Genomic DNA, 10,458 nt, shown 5'->3' with positions numbered 1-10,458 from the left:
GTTAACCAGGGCTTAGCTACTCTGATCTACAGCAATTTTGGGGGTGTGGATACCCATTTTCTTTTTTTCACAGGTGCGGAGCCTTTTTCTACAAAATTACGAATAAACTGCATTTTTTAAAATTACCTTTAACATAAATGTAGACTGACAAGTAACTCAACCTTTAACACAGTGATCAGTAGAGAAGAAAGAAAATAACCCATTTCAAAATTTCTAGTTCAGATCAAAATTATTGTTCTGATTAAGGAAACAGTAAATCTGGCCACATTATTGTCCCGATCCTCCAATTTTCCCTTTCCAATGTGACTAAATAAAATGCAACTTTTTTTTTAAATAAAAGCAGTTGCACACCCAGATATTTCTTACAGTAAAAATCCTCCAACAACCTTTCAAAAGAAATTTTTTTGTCTTTCCTCAATTTTGAGACCAACTGAACCCACAAACCTGAAGCTGCAGACCCCAAACTAACCAAATTTAATGTTTCCTTAATCAGCACAGTAATTTTTAAGTCTTTATGTGTTATGTTTACTCACAGTTTTGATGCTTGCTTCTTCGACTTGACCCACGATTAGCTCTGCACCATCGCTCTGCTGTTTCCTCTCTCCTCATGCTTCTCCTTCATGTGTCCTGTCCTCAAATATAATCCAACCTGCCTCCTTGTTTCCTCCTTGACTTGTATTCGCAAAATTTCCAGTTAAATTAAGAGTAATCCAGAAAAGTTTTCCTGCTTCAAAAGCTCTTCCAGTTGCCTGTCTTCTTGTCCTCCTTCAAATGTGCATTTTATGAATTTGTATTTATTTGACTTCATATTGCCATGACAACATAACACAGAGCATCATGGTAGATTAAAGCAGGTGGTTCTGTCCGCTACAGAAATGCTGATAAACTCAATTTATTTGAGTTGTCTTAACTTAGAAAAACTAAGTAAGATGGAAGTTTTTCTTCTCAGTGTGGAAGGATGAAAGATGTGTTTTGAAAATGCCACGTCACTACCGTCCTCCTCCCTAGCACGGATCAGTCCGCATGTTCATGGTGCCAGCATTTTTTATGAGCAAACCTAGAAAAGCGTCAGCTCAAGGGATTATTGTTGTCATTGCTGTGGATCTTTACCTGATACACTGACTTGGTGAGTAAATGTTTACTCTTATTCAAACTGATTTTGTGGCTTCTCTTAGTTTAGCACCAGGTTTATAATCGTGCTAGCTAGTTAGTGTTAGCCTAGCGTTGCTGCTGCGGCTAGGCTCATGTTACTTAAAAATTAACACCACAGCCTTAAAAACCTTATATAAAAATATGTCTGTGAAATTTTCTGTTGATTGTTTGAAATAAAAAAGTGAGATAAGAGCCCAGACAAAATTCTTCGGGGGTGTGAAAACAATAAGCCAAGAGTTAGCTGTGCTTGCGGACTCTTATCAAGCCTTGACCTCCCGGTCAGCTGGGTAACAGAGCTCTCCGAAAACGTGGAAGCACTTTTGCAAATATGTGATATTTTGATAAATTAAGTAGATATTTGAGCATTACACAGCTACATTCTCCGCTGAAAATATCTCAAAAGGTTATTTTGTGACCCAGAAAGGGTAATCTAGGGGAAAGGAGGATCGCATATGTCGGCCACGGTTGTCGGAGCCTGTGCGTACTTGTAAGCGCGGAGGAGCGCGGCTAAAAAACTTAGTACTTTTTCTGGGTCACAAAATCAACTTTTAAGATATTTTCAGGCGAGAATGTAGCTGTCGAAAGTTCAAATATCTGCTCGATTTATCAAGACATCACATATTTGCAAAAATGCCCCGACGTTTTCCGAGATGTCCATTTTTTCATGCTTTGTGGCACCTTGAACATCTGCGGCATCTATTAATGTCAAATCTAGCCTTTATTTAACAACATAAGCAAACTCTATGTTACAATGATTGCACAGCCATTAAGGATCAAATCGGTTTCTGAAAAATGTTCTGTGTTTTTTCTCCCTCTGCTTGCTTCATACTGTCTTTGAGGCTCGGGACCAGCACTCCTGCTGTTGGACAGAAAGACATCAACTCAGTGGTAAGTATTTTGGTTTTCCAATATATTAGCAACTGTCAGTGACATTTATATTAATCAGGCTGAACTTTAGATCAGCCTGTTTTACTTATTGTTTTATTTGTTTTTTGGTTTGGGGAAGTTGTTTCTTTACTGATCTTTTCCTGTCTTCTGTTATTAGACTTGAGATATGACTGCACTAGGCTGTTGCTGGTGACTCCAGTTAATTCTACAAGACATGCTGTGTAAGTAAACAAACAACAACAGTTTGGTCTGCATTTCTTGAAAGATCACATCCCCCAAACTTAGTTTAGAGGGTCTACACTGAATATAGTGAAGTCTGCAAATTTTCTAACAGCAAAATTTGTTTTGTGCCCAAATCATTTTGCACAACAAATATTTTTATTTTGATTATATAAGTAATGTAAGTACAAAACAAAGTTGTGGTAGGCCTAAACTTATTTTTAGAATAACTACATCTGCGACTTTGTTTCATTGTAAGATTATAACAGTGATGGCAATATAATTGTTTGTTGTTCAGCAGAACAGTGTCCAGTATGTTGGCTGTTATACTTTGTTGTGTTTGAAAATAAAAGTTGGTCTGATTTTAACATCCTTACAAAAAGTGTTGTTAATTATTTTTAATCTTATTCAGGTTACCACAAATTGTTTTTTCATTTAGTTGAACTTGAAATGTTTGTCAGTAAGTAAACAATTAGCACTGTACAGTCAGAAATATCAAGTTATTCTTAATACTGCAGACTTGCAATATTAGTCATCTTAAGTAAGCTTTACTTAGTTTTTTTGAGGCAACGAGTTCTGGGAACTAACAAGGCTGTACGGTGTACTCAAAATGAGTAAGTTGCCCTAACTTGGTCATCTTACGTAAACTTGATCCAGTTTTTTTGAGTTCTGGGAACAAATGAGCTTGTACAGAGTACTCAAAATAAATAAGTTGTCCTAATTTAGTCATTTTAAGATGAGCTTTACTCAATTTTTTTGAGGCAATGAGTTTCCTCAATTTTTTTGAGTTCTGGGAACTAATTACATTTTACAGTGTATGTTAATAATCTTTAAACAGACACTCCCTGATCCTGTAAGAGCAGGAATTTAACTACAAACTCTCATAGTTCCCATCAGTATCATTCATTCTGCTCTGCCTCAATGGTCACAGTGGCTAGTTTAAGTACGTTTGCCCCATAGAAATCCACTGATGTTCAGTGAGTCCCTTTGATACATGTTTAGACCTTCATAATTTTCAGGGTGCATGAGTGTTATATCTCCATCTCATCCTAAACATTTTACCAACATGTAAAAGGCATACGTCCACAAGATTTTGATTTTTTTAATTTTAATTGAAACTTGTTTTTTTCTGAATAAATGTGTGAGATGGCCCTCAGGCCTCTAAATCCACGTCCAGGTTTGGGTGACTACTTGGATTAGGGGAGTATTATTTAGAGCAATGTTTGTCACTTTGGTTAATTGCTAAACTCAGGCCGTTTTTGTTCAGTCTTTTTCTAACTGAACTTTCACATTTAACATGCTAACTGAAGCCTGTAGAGTCTGAGCTGTAGCTCTTTTATTTTCTGTATTGTACAGTCTGACTTAGGGGTGGATTTGCTGGGATTGGTGACTGTGTTGCATGTTTTGAATAATCTTCTTCAGAGTAGACTTTTGGTGTAAGTTGATAGTGAATGAAGAAAACTATAAAAAGCTGCTGCGGTTTTAATTTTCCAAGAGAGGTAATGCACATAATGCAGAGACGAGCGCACGGGGGATATCCAAATTCTAGGAAGGCAGCCTGCTGCTGTACACAGGCGGATTCTTCTCAGTCAGAGTTCTTAACAACTTGAGTGTTTTCTCCAACCTCACAAAGAGTGCTGTTTCCATTCTGGGAAGTCTACTCATTGGTGTAGGTAGTTCTTCAAATTACCTATATATGAGCAGCTATATTAGCTTTGACTTAATATATGGTGTGTGTGTGTGTGTGTGTGTGTGTTTGTTTGTGTGTGTGTGTGTGTGTGTGTGTGTGTGTGTGTATAAATAGTATAAATAGTATACTTTCCTGTTTTAAAATTTATGATGGCTCAAACCTTACAAATTATAACTCATCGCCACTTGTGTGAACTACAAGGGTGTCATCTTTTTTCTTTTCAATCCATTAAGTACCACATTTTACACACTGAGCAAGAAAGGAAGTGAGCTCTTCATGGTGACCCCAGAAATGTTAATGTATCACTTTCTAGCATACACTTGACATTGCTCTACATTTTACAGTGCAGTATAAGAGTCCCGCCACAAGGAGACACTAAGGGATTTCAAGTCAACTGTTTCTGCTTCCAAAGCGGCGCCAACCGTCACCACCGATGATCGTACTTATATAACATAGACTGTGGATGCATGTTTGAGTTGATACATCACTTAAAGCCACCACTGTTCAGGCATGACATTATAGGGGTTGAAAAAAATGCAGTCTTTTATTGTAGAAGTGCTGGACTCAACCTGGTGGTGGTGTGATTGTGATAGATAGATAGATAGGTGTGTGTGTGTGTGTGTGTGTGTGTGTGTGTGTGTGTGTTATTGGGAATGCAAGAACACCAAACAATCGCATTTTTGTTATATATTGCTTAACAAATATATCAGACCACCATGCACGAATTTCCAAATGTGCTATTTTAGAAAAAAATTGGAAAAAATAGTAAAGCATATTATTGTTTTTTTGTGAGAATGACATCTTACATTTGATTGAGCTACCTTCAAACTTTAAAGTAAACATTTCAATGTTACAATGAAATCCTATGCTGCTACTACCTATAAAAACAGAGGAAATATCTACCTATATCATCTGCCCGTTAGGTTTCTTTTTGATACACAACATTTTCATCCCTGGGTACTAACGTTTTTTGTTGTTGTTGACAGTTCTCAGGAGGGACCTACAAGAAATAAGGGGTCAGTTATGAAAACTTCACTGGACATGGAAAGCGCAGCGTATATAAGCTACTTATAGAACAACGTGATTTATGGGAGGTAGGGTAACGGGTGTCAAACAAAGGGCCCAGGGGACAGACGCGACCCACAAAAGGTCTAATTTGTCTCATTGGATGGCTCAGCATGTGACAACTACAGTGAAGTAATTAATAAATCTATGCTGCAAACCCAGGTTTGCTGATCTAAGTTCAAAGTCTTTTTAGAAAGACTATTTGGGCTGTTCTTCCATTTTGTAGAAACAATACTTTCTGTTGTGTGGCAACATTGTTTTTCACTTAGGAACAGCATTTTAAAAAAATCTTATGGTTCACGTGACACAGAGCTGTTTTTATTTACTTGTCTGGAACACTTGAGATGCAATCGAGCTATATTTAGCCCTTGATAAGATGTGCTTCATATCCCTTGTGCGTAGAAAACGGGAATCTCTCTTCAAGGGGAAAAGTGGGATTAGTAGGTGGGGTGGTCCTAATGGTAAAATTAGTAAATTCAATACAAATAAAGTAAGAAATGGTATATGAGATAGTAAGAGCAAAAGAACATGAGGACATAAACATGCAATTATTTTGCAAACTTGTTTCTGAAAAAATCAAATCAAATAAAAACAGCTTCTTCTTTTCTTAACCACCCATCCAAAGTTTTGTCTAACTAACTTAAAATGAAATGGAGAAAAGCCCAACTTTTGAGATAATAACATGAAATTTTGAGTTATAGACACAAATAAATAATGTATTTTTAAAAAGGTTTTTATCAATGGCGGAAGCAAGCTTTCATGTTTTTGATCTTAATTTATGAGTCAAAATAAAATGCATAAAAAGCAAAACAAAACAAAAAATAAATAAAGTGAAGTTCATGAAAAATAATACAGCTTTTAAATATTTTGCTTCCCTGGGAACTCACTAAACCCTTTATCTAGTCTTAAACCTAAAAGAAACGTTTCCATACCTTTTATTTTAATTTGTTTTCATGTATGTTTTACTTAAAGTCAGCTAGTCCCCGTAATGTGCGCTAATCCCCCAAATAATCCCTTAAAATCCAACGCAGTGTTTAATTGTGAAAAGCTGGAACAGGAAGTTGTAGATTTATGCTGGTTAGCGTAACAGCGGTTGCCGCCGGGGTCTACGGGACCGTCCCTCCCAGGAAGACAGAACCCGACACCGCCTCCTGCTCCTCCTGCCTCCGTCGTTGAGGGCCGTCCTGGAGAGCGGTCCGCCGTCTCTTCTTCGTATTGGACACTGTGTCATCACTCATTTTTATTCAGCGAGCTGGTTAGCAGGTATTAGCCACCCAAACCAAAGACTGTGTCAACATCTGGTTGCTTCTGCAAAGCTAAGCATAAACCGCTAATCTTTTTTTTCTTTTTCTTTCTTTTTTTTCTTTGTTTCAGCCTTCTCTGTCTAATTCAGTTGCTTGTTTTGGCTTTTAGCCAGAGAGTGTGTGAGGGACACATTTAGATTCAGACAACGTGACTGCATGCTACGAGCGACAAGAAATAACGGAAAGCAGGAGCAGCGAGAAAGCCTGAAAAGGACCGATTGTTGATTTCACCAAGATAAACAACTGGCACAACAAGGTGAGCCTCGGAAAACAACATTTGCATTCAGCTACATGATCACAGATTGATTAAACATTCATTTTGCTGTGGCATCATTCCCATCGAGTGTCAGATGCTGATGTCGGAGGCCATCGGCTATTTGCATTTCTCTGTGCTCGGCAGGAGATTCATTGTAGCTGCTGACCTGCCTGACAGTGTTTCATCTTTTGTTGTTGGTTTTTTGTTTGTTTGTTTGTTTGTTTGTTTTTACCGGCCTGATGGGAATCAGTTGAGTAAAACAATAGGCGTACACTTTGGCTGACTCAAGCTTTGATTTCCTTTGAGTTGAACTTTATTACAATACCAGGAGAAAAGTTGCAGTCAGATATGCTACATTATATCATGAAGATCATATTCAGGAAATACCCAGGGCAGGCAACCTTTTTTTTTTTTTTTTTTTTAATAACTGCACTCTGAATTTTCCAAGAAATACACTCAGGGTGTAGGCAACGCATGTTAGTATTGTTCAACATTTGCTCTACTTTATGATACACAATGACATTTAATAGAGTGACTTTCAGTACAGCTTGACATTCAAGCATCTTTTCCTCTATCTTCATCCTATCTTCCCTTTCTCTTTCCCTTCCCTTTATTTTCCTCCAGTCCACCTACATCTCCTCCTTCCCTACATGTCCACTCCACCTCCTCTTCTCCGTTTCTTTATGCACTTGACACCCCCTTTTGCCCTTGTCCACATTTCTCCACCTCCCCTTCTGTCCTCTCAACCCCTCATTCATCTCTATGGCTCTCTCTTTTCCCCTTCATTGATTTGCCCGGTGGCGTTGCTAAGAGACGACCGCAGTCGGAGCGCTGCGAAGGATAGAGTAGATGACAGACAGTTTTACCTGCTCAGAAAAGGAAGTGAAGATTGAAACAGGAGATTCTCTGTCAGATATCATGTGGCTTTGGTATGTAATAGTTGAAGCTGGCTGGTTGTGTAAGAAAGTTGCACCAGTAGTTTACAAAGAAACACGTGAGTTTGTGGAGGTTTTTTATTCAGTTTTATTTGAACATGACTGCAGTTAAGGATTATTGATTAATGTGCTTTTATGATTACCTTTTTATATGAAACTGAGAAAATGGAAGGAAATGTCTGTAACTGATTGTCTGGAGTCTAAAATAAGCTTTTCAAATGTTTCATATTGTAGAGCTGAATCTGAAAATTTGACAGCTCTATTGCTTTTTTTATAGTATAGTTTAAAAAAAAAAGTGTCCTGCAACTAGATTTGTCAAAAAAAATTGATACTCTGATACAAAAAAATTGTATTGAATTAATAGTCATTTGTAAAAGTACCAACAGTGCCATCATTCAGACAACTATAATCAGTTGTCTAATAGACAAATTAGCTTTCTGTTAAAGTAAGAAAAGTTTAGCAGCAGCTAGACAGAAACAGTGGAAACGTGCACTACAGACTCTGTTTGATCAGCAGTGAAAACATGGAGCCAAATCACTAAAGCACTGCTCTACCTCAGACGTCTTAAATCATTGTTGTTACAAAGAAACCAAACACTGCCTGGTGTGAGTTTTTTTTATTTTCTTTGCTACCTACGAGAAACTTAAAATATTTGTCCTATTAGTTTTTAATTATATGATATAAATTTATATTATTTTTTGTATTGCTCTGGTGTTTTTCTTTTCTTTTTTAATGCCTCTTTATTGTTTGTAATTTCTTTTCCCTGTGGCATCAAAAATGGCATTGAGTAATGGGTATTTTCCTTGGTGTCAGTATTATGTTTGAAATTTCAGTATCATGACAACCCTACTTACAGGTGCAACTTACTAAGTTTTGACTTAATGCAATGTTGGCATAAAGCCATTCCGGGTCATGTTAAAATCTTAAGATGAAAATTTATATTATTCTGTCTTATTTTGGTATTTATTTATTTATTTTGCCCAACTTCTTATGTGGAAGTGTCTACAGGACTGGTAGTTTTAAACTTGAATAACCTGAATATACTGCTACTACTAATAATAATAATATGGATAATTATAGTAATAACAATTGATAGCAGTGAACAGAAATTTTCATTCACATTTCCAACATAAAAATATGTATAATAATAGATTTCAATCAGGGAAAAAAGCAGAAAGGAAAAAAAAAACCTCTTAACGCTGTTCTTTTTTTAGCAGCAAACACTGTGCCCATTGGAGCACAACAAGACTTTGTCTTCTAAGAACACATAGGGCTTAAGTATAAGCTGGGATGTAGCCTTTCAATCTGTGGTGAGAGGTGAAAAAGTTACAGGCTGGCCTCTTATTGTGTAACCAATTAACTGTTAAACAGAGGTGTCCGGAGATAGTCACTCAGAGCATTAAAACCTAAAGCTAACAGTGGCATTGGTATCTGAACACTACACTACTACAGAGAAACATAAAACCTCAGCCACACCCTGCCGACACCACTTTTTTATTAACTTTTTTCCTATATTACGAGATAAATCTAAACCCCCCGCTTGCATCTTATATATTCTTTTAGGATACAATTTTTAAGCTTTTTTTGTTTTTGTTTTAAATTGGTGTTTTTAATAATGAATGTATGAGTTACCGCACACCATGTGGCTCCTGTGCATTGGGCATGATTGTTAAATTCCCATTTTTTTCCTTGTTTTAAAAGACATGTATGAAGTCTTTCATAATTTTAAACATCTTTGAAGAAGTCTCTGCTTGTTAATGTAGAAACTAGGAATTCTAAAAGTTCTTAGAAACCCCTTTGTGGGGTAATTTACAGTAATTGGTAAAACAATAGTATTAAAAATACAAAACTTGCACATTCGGGCCACAGGAGTGTCCCAACACCCACTCACTCTTTTAATACTTTTCTCACTGTACAATGGGACTTTTCAGACGTTACCCAGTGTAACTCCAGCAGTGTTGCCAGCTGTTCACCATTCTGCTCTTCCTTGGTCCCCACACACAGTACTGCATAAATAAGAGAGGCAGAATTAGAAAATATTCACCAGCTGTGCCAGCCAGCATCTCCCTGGCACAGCCCTATGAAACCTTCACTCCACCTTTCCCGCTGCAGCTGAGCCACAACCTCATCCCATCACAACCTCGTACACAGTAACACATTACTTATAACATATAACATTATAGAAATACTTTTACATTAGCAGAATGAAGAACTGATTGGGGTAAAAATGGAACCAAACAAGGCAAAATAAAGCCCAGGGCAAAAAAAAAAAAAATGGCATTAGTTAGCTCTCAACTGCATGAAGTGTACACACACAATAACAAATATCAAAAAGAACTAAAAGAAGTTTACTGGACAGTATCCTTGGCCACACACCAGTGAATACCAGTAACTGGGCACAGTAGAGTCTGAGGTCGTTTGGAGGGTCATTGGACACTAATAGAAACCATATGTTAAAAATGTTTGACATGTGTAATTTTATATTGTATTTCTTCAAAGGCACACAAAAAGTATAAAAACATGTAGTTCACTTTGGATGTCTTAATTAAACTTTTAATTTTTTTGTATCATTTAGTAACAGTGATGTTGAATTTCACTGACTTTTGAGTCTAACAGTATTGCAGTGTTTGTAGCTGAGTAACCAGTAAAAAGGTTTTCCTTTCTATCTGTTGCCTCAGATTCTTTGAAAGCTTGCAGAAGTTTAAAGTGCTATCATTGGCTGTGCAGTTTAAAAAAAGCTTACAGAACTGTATCAATCAGCAAAATAGCTACACAAAAAAACAAGACCTAAACAACCGATGTACATAGCAGACTTATAAATATTTAGTTATATTTAATATTTAAAGATTTTTTATATGCAAGCACAGTAAATGTATCCCTAGAATTGGGATAAGTCCATATACTATGAAAACACGGTACTTGGTAATTGCATTTTTGCATTTGAGGCAC

General features: G+C 36.8%; 1 long non-coding RNA gene across 1 annotated transcript; it reads left to right on the top strand.

The window, feature by feature from the left end:
- The first annotated feature begins 750 nt into the window (after positions 1-750).
- Positions 751-2,633, top strand: LOC146706435 (uncharacterized). The gene is made up of 3 exons (XR_014921543.1): positions 751-1,126; positions 1,992-2,040; positions 2,198-2,633. It is a non-coding gene; the product is annotated as an uncharacterized LOC146706435 (long non-coding RNA).
- The last annotated feature ends 7,825 nt before the right edge of the window (positions 2,634-10,458 follow it).

The sequence above is a fragment of the Copadichromis virginalis genome, linkage group LG7 (assembly GCF_057382275.1).
Source record: "Copadichromis virginalis isolate Kocher_CV1m ecotype Utaka linkage group LG7, C_Virginalis_male_GT1.1, whole genome shotgun sequence".
Classification (NCBI taxonomy): Eukaryota; Metazoa; Chordata; class Actinopteri; order Cichliformes; family Cichlidae; genus Copadichromis; species Copadichromis virginalis.
This window is presented reverse-complemented; position numbering and strand designations above follow the sequence as displayed.